Genomic DNA, 6107 nt, shown 5'->3' with positions numbered 1-6107 from the left:
CGCTCTGAGACTCTTTGGAGTGGAGGGCGGAATATAAATCCAATATCTTCATCTGCCTCACAGGGTGTCTGTTTTGGGGGAGGAAGGTAAAGGAGATTGTGAGCCGCTCTGAGACTCTTCGGAGTGGAGGGCGGGATATAAATCCAATATCTTCATCTGCCTCACAGGGTGTCTGTTTTGGGGGAAGAAGGTAAAGGAGATTGTGAGCTGCTCTGAGACTCTTCGGAGTGGAGGGCGGGATATAAATCCAATATCTTCTTCAATATCTTCTGCTGGGCTGCTGTTATGAAACAGTGGTGATGTCAGAGGGTATATCACCCGTCGTGAGAATTTTGGATTTGGGTCCTAAAAATTGTATTCTTATGCTCTATATATTACGAATGTGTTTAGACCAATTTTTAGTGACTCAAACTCCCCAAATGCTTCTCAGCTCTCTGATCTCTTAGTGATTGCAGCTGCCCAAATTTGGGTGTAATTCTCTGTCCCTAGGAAAAGATAAGGAATGACATCTAAGGGTAACAAAACAAATAATATTGTGGCAAAAAATGCAAGAATTTAAAATGCAAGAATTTGAAATATCTATGTTACCATATGGCCTGAACCTATAAACATGGAAACAACTGAAGGTACGGAAACAAGTGTCTTGTCAGGAGGGACCTGTGGATATCAAAGCAAACAATGGCCAGCAGAATTTACCCATGTAACAGGGTTTGGAGATCCTTTGGTGACTTTGATGTTCAACCTATATAAGCTATGCTTTTCAGAGAATCAGGACTGCTTGGCCAGATCAGCAGAGAGGGTTGCTCTTGCTGACTGTCCACAGTCCCAGAATTCTCATTTGGGGGGGGGGGGGGAATTTCTGTTACTTTGTCTTTCACTTTATTGCCAGTATGAGATAGAATGACTTGGACTGAACACACTGGAAATAACACTAGCACCAAATTGTTTTAATTGTCCATTGTTCAATGTTTTCGGTTGTTGGAGTTCGGAATTGTAAATGTTTTATTGTTATATTGTTGTGAACCACCCTGAGCCTGCTTCGACGGGGAGGGCGGGATACAAATCGAATAAAATCAAATAAATAGAAGGGCTACTGTATAAGGGTTTTGTTGGACTAGCTGGGCACCAGAGGGCTGCCCGCCCCGGAATTCTGTTCTGTGTTAAAGGTTAACGTTATTTCCAATTAAAGTTTACATTGCTGCATGAGTTTAGCCTTGCTTGTTTCACTTCTAGCTAGCCTTAGATAGTACAAAAGCACTGGCGTGACTGCCTGGGTAAGGGGCCATATTAGAGACAAAGGCCCAAGACTGGTAGGGGGTTGCCAACTTTGGGAATTCCCTCAACATCGCCTAGTATGCAAATGAGTTCCTGCTGGGCTTTTTCTACCAAAAAAAAAAGCCCTGTGGAGAACTATAAAGAACTATGGGAACGGCGGCTTCCTCCTACACTATATATCAGTGGAAATAGCACCAAAGCTGTTAATTTAAGAACATAAGAGAAGCCATGTTAGATCGGGCCAATGGCCCATCCAGTCCAACACTCTGTGTCACACAGTGGCCAAATAAATAAATAAATAATACACACATACACACACTGATGGACCTCTGCTCCATATTTTTATCTAAACCCCTCTTGAAGCTGGCTATGCTTGTGGCCGCCACCACCTCCTGTGGCAGTGAATTCCACATGTTAATCACCCTTTGGGTGAAGAAGTACTTCGTTTTATCCGTTTTAACCTGTCTGCTCAGCAATTTTATGTACTACTGTTTTAATATTGTCTAATACGGTTTGTATTGTTTTAGTTACATTTTTACAATGCTATCTTTGGCTTGTTAGCCACTCTGAGCCCACTTGTGGGGAGGGCGGGATACAATTAATCGCTTTTGGAATAATCGTGGAAGGAAAGAAGGTGGAGAAAAAGCAGCGACTGAAGACAAAGCCAGCCTTTATTGTACTGGCCCAAGCTCTTCACCATCTCGGTTTGCTAGGTCCCCACTCCCTGCCTCCAACTGGGAATTGGGGGGAGGTAGGGTTGCCAGATCCAGGATAGGAAACTCCTGGAGATTTGGGGATGGCACCTGGGGAAGACAGGAAGCTCATTGGGATATAAAATTAAAGTTGCCAGGTCTCCCCTGGCAACTGGCTGTAGATAGCAGCGACTTACTATGCAAAAGAGGAAGACCCATACCATGTTGCCACTGTTGCAGCAGGGGAAGCGATGTCAATCGATGGTCTTCTTCGTCTTCAGTTTTTGTACAACATTGTTTACATTCTCTGGAGGGGCATTTTTTTCCTCCCCCCATTCACTGTCAGCTTTAGAACAACACTGATGCGTCTGCTGGCACATGGTTCTTTGGAGCAATTTGGAGGATCGCCAAGGCAAGACTTTGTGGCACAAAGCATAACATCTCTTTGCTCCAAAATTTACAGGATCTCGAACCCTCACTGAAACGCCTGTACCCAGAGACTTGGCCAAAGAGATGGTTTTTGTTTATCATTTGAGAAGAAGCTGTTTGACACCTGCCAGTCTAGTCCTGTCCAATGTTCCCTCTTAAGCTGCAGTCTTGTGAGCAAAAATTCTACTTTGTGAGTTACTGGCATTAAAGTTGTGAGCTACTGCATAAATTATTGTGAGCTGGGGTCATCCTTCCTGAGCTAAGGCCAAAATGTGTGAGCTGGAGGCTAAAAATCTGTGAGCTAACTCACACTAATTCATCTTAGACGGAACACTGGTCCTGTCCTGAATTCATGTCATCTGATGGAGGATTCACTAGTCTAGCAAGCCAGTAATCTGTATTCTATATGAACATCTGAAGCTGCCTTATACTGAATCAGACTCTTGGTCCATCAAAGTCAGTATTGTCTATTCAGACTGGCAGCAGCTCTCCAGGGTCTCAAGCTGAGGTTTTTCACACCTATTTGCCTGGACCCTTTTTTGGAGATGCCGGGGATTGAACCTGGGACCTTCTGCTTACCAAGCAGATGCTCTACCACTGAGCCACCATCCCTCCCCATTCTGTTGTAGCAGAGTGCACCAAAGGCAAAATGAAGCAGAGCTTCTCTTTGTCCTCAGCGTGCTAGCCAGGTAGCGGAGTTAAACAGAGCCCCTTGTCAGTTTCCAACCGATAAGAGCTCTTTCTTTAAGGAACTCCATACTAGATAGTACAGCTGAGAGATAGGGATAGGATCTAACTACCTAGGATGGTACAGATGCAGAGCACATCCATGGTGCCAAAGGAGAGCAAACATGTTCGTTCTTTGTGTGTGCGCAAGGCAGAAGTGTGAACAGAAGGAAAGAAGCAATTCCTTGAGCGTTATCAGTCTTAAAGGGACAGAGGCAGAAGCGTGAACAGGAAGGAAACCCATTTGCCTGTCTGTATGCTTCACTCTCTTGTACTCTTCCTCCGGAGGCTGAAGCTGAGACAGTGTTTGGTCCTTTTCTTCCAACAATGTTAATCTCAGCAGGCAAATTGCAGCTCCCCCAGGCTGTTTTGGGTCGGAAAAAGGAGTGTGGAGGGCTTACTCCTGTTCTCCTCATGTACTGTGTCCCAGTACAGGTTGGAGAACACGGTTCTCAGGAATCGAGTTCTGAGCATGCAGATTGAAATGCTTGTGCTAGCAGAGGACATCAGGAGAATGCAATGTATAGTTAGGCCCTTTGGTTCAGAAGGATGTTGTAACCAGGCCTCATTTTGGGCCAGAGCTCAAAGGAATGGAGCTCTAGAAGCTCTACATTTTATTGTGCTCTTTCTTACACACACCAAAAAAACTTGCTTCTGGGCTCCATTGTTCAACTCCCCGCGAGAATTTTGCTGAACTTTAAGATTTGACAAACTTTCTTTCTAATATTTTCCCCACAAAAAGGGGGGGGCAGCGGAATATAAAGCAGACAGATGGAAACCTTCATTGTGCCACTGTGGCCACATAGGAGAAAGTAATTTTAAAAGTGTGGTTTTCTTATGACAATTCTAATTCAAGAAACATATTAAGATAGATGCTGAGCTTGTATAGATTAGTACATCTTCTGGTGATGTCACGGGTGTGTGGCATATTCAAGTGAGTTGTGCTAATGAGCTCCAGCACCTCTTTTTCTATGAACTGGCCTCTGGTCTATGCCATTAAATGCTAACAATGCCCTTCAGTGCTCTGCATAGGGCAAACAGATCCAACTCTATGCCAAAGGATGAACTGACACAAATCTGACATCAAGAATCACAAAACTGAGACACTTGTAGGAGAACACTTCAACCTTCCAGGACATTCAATGGGGAACCTCAAAGTAGTTGCAGGATGGCAAAGGAACTTCAGAAACAGGTTAGAACAGGAGATTGCTGAAATACCAATTATTACAACTCAGGAAAATGGGACCTGCAGGGCTTGACAAAGATATTAGTATCTTATCTCACAATGGCATTCAGAGAGACAGTTTGGTGTAGTGGTTAAGTGTGCAGACTCTTATCTGGGAGAACCGGGTTTGATTCCCCACCCCTCCACTCGCACCTGCTGTTATGGCCTTGGGTAAGCCATAGCTCTGGCAGAGGTTGTCCTTGAAAGGGCAGCTGCTGTGAGAGCCCTCTCCAGCCTCACCCACCTCACAGGGTGTCTGTTGTGGGGGAGGAAGGGAAAGGAGATTGTGAGCCGCTCTGAGACTCTTCGGAGTGGAGGGTGGGATATAAATTCAATATCATCATCATCATCTTCTTCTTGCATCTCTTGTAAACTCCTTTATTAAGCTGTAAACCAATTTGCTGCTATTCACAGGTCTTGCCAATCGCCTTCATCCGGTCTTAGCTATATTTATTGCTCAGTTACTTAGCGTCTTCTTCTATCGAAGAGTACGCTGGAGGAGTTTTGCTCCTCTCTCATTTCTGATTTCAGAAGTAAGGGGGGGAGAAGCCTCTTCCAGTATGCTCTTCAAACAACTTAGAAGCAGCCCAGGCCATTGCAAAGCGGGTAGAGACGAGCCTCATTGCGGTGCTCCTCTGACTGCGCCGAGGGCGTGGGCGACGGAGTGCCAGTTACACCCCCTTTTCTTAGACTTTGAGGAGATTGGATAGAACGGCTGGATCATCTCTCCCAGATGGTATAACGCCTTCCACTGCAGGGGTTCCTGCCCCTTCCCGCTGGGGGAGAACATGCAGCCCACCAACCACGCCACTGTCCAGTCCATCATTAATGCCCTGAAGCTCAGTCAAGACATCAGAAAAGCCAGCTGGGTGAACTTGGGCCAGTCACAGTTCCCTCTCTCAGAACTCTCTCAGCCCCACCTACCCCACGAGGTGCTTGTTGTGGGGCCAGGAAAGGAAGGCATTTGTAAGCTCCTTTGAGACTTCTTAGGATAGAGGAAAGCGGGGTATAACGCCCACCTCTACTTATAGTCAGCTCAGGTTGTGAACTGCTCCGCTCAGTAGGGGTTTAGTTTTAGGAAGCTCAGACCCTGTAAGCCTACACTTGAAACTGAGAAAAAATAATATTATTTGATATGTCTGTGAGTGTGCGCACCTGGAAGTCACGGTGACCTCATATGGCTGGTCCCTTCTGGGGGCCTGGAGGATATTCAGAAAGACGGCTGACTAATTCCTGCCCCTGCCCTCCTGACTGCTGGTATTCCAAAGAAGTCTCCTATCCAACTATTTGCCAGAGTAGACCCTGCTTAGCTTGCCTGGGCTGTGCAGGTTCGGGGGTACATTTAAGACCAACTAAGTTTTATTCAAAGTATACACTTTTGTGGGCAAGCGCACTTAGAATAAAGCTTTGTTGGTCTTCAAGGCGCCATTGGACTCAAACTTTGTTTTGCTGCTTCAGACCAACACGGCTAGCCACCTGTGTATCTAAAAAACAAGGTGGTTGATTAAAAAACAAAATTAGAGTCCAGTCAGTGGCACCTTTAAAACCAACCCCCCCCCCGCGCGTGTGTGCGTCTGTCTATCTGGAAGCCATGTCGACCTCTGATGACTGACCCCTATTGGGGCCCTGGAGGAGATTCAGGGAGGTGGCTGAATAAAGCCTGCACCCACCTTCCGAATGGGTATTTCAATACGCATCTTGATAATGAATTATTATTAATTGTTGGTCATTATTAATGATGAACAAGAGATGCCCTTTCA

This window comes from Heteronotia binoei, chromosome 2 (genome assembly GCF_032191835.1).
Source record: "Heteronotia binoei isolate CCM8104 ecotype False Entrance Well chromosome 2, APGP_CSIRO_Hbin_v1, whole genome shotgun sequence".
In the NCBI taxonomy this organism is placed as follows: Eukaryota; Metazoa; Chordata; class Lepidosauria; order Squamata; family Gekkonidae; genus Heteronotia; species Heteronotia binoei.
The sequence above is the reverse complement of the archived record's forward strand: the minus strand, read 5'-3'. Positions refer to the sequence as shown.